Source organism: Antechinus flavipes, chromosome 3 (assembly GCF_016432865.1).
Source record: "Antechinus flavipes isolate AdamAnt ecotype Samford, QLD, Australia chromosome 3, AdamAnt_v2, whole genome shotgun sequence".
Classification (NCBI taxonomy): Eukaryota; Metazoa; Chordata; class Mammalia; order Dasyuromorphia; family Dasyuridae; genus Antechinus; species Antechinus flavipes.
Genome location: NC_067400.1, coordinates 63,067,659 through 63,073,794, shown reverse-complemented (window position 1 = coordinate 63,073,794; position 6,136 = coordinate 63,067,659). Strand labels below are relative to the sequence as shown.

At 36.6% G+C, this 6,136-nt stretch overlaps 1 non-coding gene across 1 annotated transcript; it reads right to left on the bottom strand.

Annotated features, from left to right (window-relative positions):
• Positions 1-4,756: 4,756 nt before the first annotated feature.
• Positions 4,757-4,861, bottom strand: LOC127558464 (U6 spliceosomal RNA). The gene has a single exon (XR_007952851.1). It is a non-coding gene; the product is annotated as a U6 spliceosomal RNA (small nuclear RNA).
• Positions 4,862-6,136: the final 1,275 nt, after the last annotated feature.

Sequence of the window (6,136 nt, the reverse complement as noted above, 5' to 3'; positions counted from 1 at the left end):
AAGAACAAGGCCTTATACCAAAACCAATCTGATTTTATTGGGCCACCAATAAGTTCTAGGCCAAACCCCATTTGGTCACTCAGATTAAATGTAAATAGTAGTCATTTCTGCTTTGGCCAGAAATCAAGAGGGTCTTCTTCTCCCGGAAGTAGAAGTAGAAATTTATTCATTTACTTATTTAGATTTTCTTTGTCTTAGTTGCTACCTAGTTTTAATCACTGAATTTATGCAGCTTCAATGAAATTGAGACCCATTGAAGATCCCAGCTTAAAAAGGCCAAAGTCCCTTCCACTGCCTCCAGGGACATCTCCAGGCCTGTTGATCTATTTCTCACCACTGGACCCAGATGTTTCTGAAGGTGAAAATGAGGTAGGGGACCTTACACAGCCCTCCCTCACTGAAATCTAATTCACTTACATATCATGGCATCATCTCCCTTATGTCATGGTCCTTTTTGAGAATGAAGAATAAACAACAAAACCTCTGGTCTAAATTAGAACCTAAATTTATATTCACAGACCTCTCATTGCTCTTGGGGAAAGAAGCCAATGTACTGTTTTTCTGTTTTTTAATTTTTGGTCTCATTACTGAAAATTTCTTCTGTAGCCTACATAATATTCTATGAGTCCTTATCCTAACTCATACTCACACTGAAAAGTAGGGTCCTCAGGAGAAATTGGCTCCATCTTTCCCTTATTTTCCTAGGAGTACTTCCAAGAGGTTGGAGATTCAATTAAAAAAATTAGCTCATATTACTGAGATATGTTTCTGCAATATCAATCTGTAGGATTCAATTTGCTGAATCCTCTCGTCTAATTCTTGTCCAGTGTTCTTGGATAAGTCTACTACAGATGTCTTCTTATAGTTTTTTTTTTTAACATTTTTTGGGTAATACTGCAATGCTCAGGATATTCATTTATCATCTGACTTGATACAAATGTTGAAACCAAATCCCTTTCTGATTATGTTTGCCCAGTGACAGAATTTAGGCTCCTTTTTATATTTATGGCATCGATGGAATCTGCTTCTGCCTACTTGTTCCCACTCTATGTTTCTTCAATGTCTTTTGCATCACCCACAATTTTGATTTTTTGCCGCTCTGGTCTTTAGGTTTCATAATCATAGAGCATCATAGGAAAAGAAATTATACTTAAAGAAGGGAATGGGGATAGTAATGGACTTGTGATTCCATTTGTATGGGAATCTCAAATTTACTCTACCACAGCATGTTGACCTTTTTGTTACAAGTTCTAGGTTTAGAGGCTTTCTTAGAGATGTTCTATCTAGTGTCACACTATTTGTACTGGAACTGAGAGTTGACCGCACATCTTCCTGATTTTCAGACTGTCTCTATTCCCTACACCACACCTGACCTATAGCATGATTTGAGTCTTTGGACAAGCATGAAGTTTATTGCTGGAGGTATCAGAGATTTTGCACTCCTAACATAAACTTCCTAAACCCATAATCACCCCCAAGTTATAATGAGATATTAAAGGAGGACGTCTGAAGAGATGTCATACGATATAAAGAGGAGGTTTGCAAATTAATCCTAATCATGATGCATGAGAAAGTGGATTAGCATTAAAATTATGGATTACTTTCATATCAATGCCTAGAGACCCAAATCATTTACTTGGGTGATTTGGTAGGCCAGCACCATTAGAGAAAATTATGGCATTCCAATGTATATGAATACATTCTAAAGCTGAATATTTATATTAAGCAACTATAAATAAAATTTAGCTATCAAATTGAGGAGGCAAAGATGGCATGACCATTTTAGCAGGATATATTGATGGTTCTTAAGAAGATAATTCCAAATACTGTGGTCCAAATAGAATTTAATTTGACAACTTATTTTCATTATCCTCTTTATAATCTAGATATTACAAGGGCAAGTTCAATTAACTCTACAAAACAAAAATAGCCATTTTAAAAAGCAACTTCAAGAAGTTCCTGTATAATTCCATAAGATGTCTTTATGCCATTTGATGAATATAATAAAGACACTGAAAAAATAGCAGTTGAAGAGAATTGAGAGCAGAAAATGGACTCAGTGGGGATATTAATAAAGACTTCAGCTCTAAATGAAACTATAAGTCCATTAAGAGTTTTTAATTCTACACATGGAAGCCATCATTCCAGGCAATTGCCTGTCTAACTTGGCTTTAGTAAATGTTTATTTTAAGAGATGCTCCGTCATTAGTTTTCACCTGAGTCTTCCCATAAGAATGTTATCAACAGTAAAAAACAAACTACCTCCTCTTACTTAAAAATATCCACCTTTAGGTATTTTCACATTCCTACAAAGCTCGCATTATAGAGAGGCAAAATATTAATTTTGTTTCTGTCCTATTATAGACCAAGTTAGACACAATTTCATTGGTATAGGGATTTTCTAGTATGGAAGTTCTTCTTTCAAAGTAGATGGGTAACTTCTAGTCTTGGAGGAGTATTGAGAACTGAATTTAATTAAACATGTATTTATTAATGGGCCAACCATTTATCAGGCACTATTATATGGTGACAAAAATGAAAGCAACTTACCCACATAGTTTATGTATGTCATTGATGGGACTTGAGCAATACCCATATTGTCAGAGAAATAACTTGTAATGATGTGTTTCCATGTTCTTCCTTGCTCTCTGATTATTGCTCTCATCTCTAAATGAAAAAAAAAAAACTGACTCAGAGAGGTTAAATAATTTGCTTAAAGTTACACAGCTAGTAGGCAGAGTTGGGATATAAGCTCCATTTAAGTCCAATGTTCTGTTTGTTATACTGTGGTTTTCCCTACATAGTTTTGAAGATGAATTTTTGAAAATTTTGATAAGGGCTCCTTGGGTTCCAAATACCTTCCATGCTTCTTCCCTAATGATCCATTAAAAAAGTAGCAACAAAACATTCTTGGCTGGAATTTAGTCCCTATTCTTTTTGGGTTATCCAGATGTTTCTGGGCAGCTCTTCTTATAGGTCTAAAGTTTCTACCAGATGTTCCTAATACTAGATGACTACTTGACTCAGAAAGCCAGGGTCCTGCTAAAGTGACATCATCCCTAGGAAGGTCACACTGAAGGATCACGTTTTTCCTATTCTATTTTCCAGTCAACCCTTTCTTTCAATAGTGGTTTAAAATATGGGGGTTGGAGAGGAGTTGGTGAGTTCTCCTGTGTCTTCCTGGTTAGTTAATATGGGCTAGTCAGAGCCTGGCTGCTGTGTGACATGGGGTATGGATTTGGCTTGGTCTCTGACTCTTACTCTGCGTGTCTAAACGTGATGAGTGAGCTAATGAGAGAACTAGATCTGGACGTTCTTCCTTGACGTGGCCCATTCTGTTCTGTGTCTTAGAGGATTCATTCAGTTCCTATGGAAAAAAGGAAAGCCCAGCATATACTCAAAGCAAACTCCCCATTTGCAATTTCAGCCTAATTGTCAGACAAAAAAATGCAATCTGCAGCAACATTTTGCCAAGTGCAGTTTGGAGAAAGCAGCATGGACAGGCAATTGTCATTTTTAGACCATGACGAATAAGAAATCTGGATTTTCTCAGTTATAAAAACTCTTCCCTTTCCCTCTCTGCCTAATTGCAAAAAATCTAGGTTATGGAGCTGTTTTATGTCCTCCTTTGATGGACTAAAATGAATTATAAGCTGGAAGACATTGTACATGGGAAATACTATCTGTGTATTGTGAATTACTTCTAAGTTAAATGTCACATGAGAACAAATGGTTTATGGGAGTTTATGAACACAAAAGAGACCGACAATCAATCTAAGCTGAACATTTGGCCCAAATTAGCCTTTTTTCCAATATTCATGTTTGCATTTGAATACAAAGATTCTTGTTCCAAGCCAACTTTCCAAACCAACTGCTGCTGATCAGTAGCATAACTTCTGAGTGGTTCCCCCCACCCCCAACCTTCCAATGTTGGTAGGGGGCAGAGGCAGGGGCATAGAAGGCTCTCTTAATTAGTCCAGGGTAACTACTGACAGAGCTTCCTGGGTTAAATTAGAGCTTATGGAGCAGTGCATGAATTGCATATAGTAATATGCATGGTAGCAGGGGTTAGGAGAACTAGGTGTTATTTTAAAGACCTTGTCAAGGAAAGTTGGTGTCTTCTACATACTACAAAGATGTGACTGGCACTTTACTCCAAAAATATTGGGCTTGTATTTTTCTAGATTGAAGTTTTCTCAGGTTTGGAAGGGATGGAGTGTGGGGTAAGGTGTGAAGTGAGGAATGGGGAATGGGAATATTTATATTTTCTCAGTCTTAGAAGAGATGGGGAAATGAGGAATGGGAGGGTGGCGAGATTTGTACTTTCCCATGCTTAAAAATGGTGCAGCAAGACAAGTGCCTATTCTTTGAGATGAAGGGAGGAACAATTCACTAGGACTGTAATTGAGATATCTCAGCAAGTGATCCTAGTCAACTGAGTGATCTAGCCTCATGAAAAAAGATCAATGTCTGGAACACCACTATAGTTTTGTCAGTGTGGCTACTCCCTTCATCCTGGCAGTCTTCCACATATTAAAATATCATAGACAGATAATAAATCATAGATCAAGAGTAGAAAAGATTCTTTGAGACCATAAAATTCAATCTCTTCATTTTGTAGATGAAAAAACTTATGTGAAGAAAGGAGATGTGGTTCAGAGTCAACAGTTAGTATTTGAAGTAAGAGCTGACCCTAGGTCTAATTAATTTGAATTCGAGGGTCTCATCCATCCATAGTACCACACTGATTCTCTAAATAAATGTAGAATACTTCACAAATTTGCATGTTTTCCTTATTCAGGAGTCATGTGAATATTCAATCTATCATTCCAATTTTAGCAAATTTGTTGCTGGATAACCATGGTCTTATTAGATTACAATGACCAAAAGAATTGATCACCTAGAAGTCAATTTTTCTGGCAAGATCAATGAGGACAATTTTCTGGCAAGGGGCTTTTTTTTTTCTAGGGAAAGATTAGATTTGGACTTCAGATGGAATGCACTAAATTCGTCAACAAACCCTTACAGGAAGCACTTCTCATTTGGTAGGATCTATTAGCATTTAGAGCATCTAAGTGATATAGTGGAAAGAGCTCTGGGCTTGGAGTTGGAAGATTCATCTTCATCAGGAAGTCACTTAAATCTCAGTTTCTCCAGTTGTGTCTTTACCAAGAAAACCCCAAGAAGGTCATGGCAAGTTGAACTTGACTGATAAGACTCAACAATAATAAAGATCTTTAATAAATGTTTGTTGATTGTCTTAAAGATCAATCGAGTAGCTCAGCATAATCCAAATGGAGTCAGGAATAGTTGGGCATGATTAAAATGACTGAACAATAGCAATCAAGTTCTATAGACTTTGATGAAATAGGCTGACTCCCTTCCAAGTCATGATAAAGCCTCAAATCGCAGAGGATGATTATCCAAGATGGAGATAAGGATGTAGGAAATAAGGGGAGAGGATTGGAGCTGTACTGTATTGCATGTGTCCTCTTCCAGAAGCTTCAGAACAAGGTAGTCTACCAGGTTGTAGTTTTCATGATGTCCATGATGACTCAGGAACCTTTTCCTTTTGACTTAGGGGATCTGATCAATCAGTCAATCAATAAATATGTATTATGTTTCCTTGTATCAAGCACTGTACTAAGCAATAAACATAGATGTATGAACAATGAAACTCTACCTTAAAGAGCATATATTCTAATGGGGAAAACAACAATATACATAGCAAAAATATATTCGCTTTTTATGTAAGTATAGATATAGACAACGATTTATACATAATAGTTGAATATAAGATAGTTTGGGAGGGCTTAGACTGGGTGGGGGGTTTATAGAAGCTTTGTTTCGAAGGTATTGCTTAATGTGCAAATTTGTTTTATTGCACTATGTATCTCTATATAAAGGACTTTCTTAGTTTAAAATTTTTTAGTTGGGGTGAGTAGGTAGTTAAGACAGAGAGAATAATTAAAAGTGTTTCTTAATTGAAAAAATAGTGAACTTCCTTTTAAAAAGGAAGTTGATGTCTAAGCTATATCTTAAAGGAACAGAGGAATCCTATGAGACAGCAGTGGAAAGGGAGATAGCAAGACATGGGAGTACAGAGATGGAATATGGAGTGTGGTAAATAAGGGTT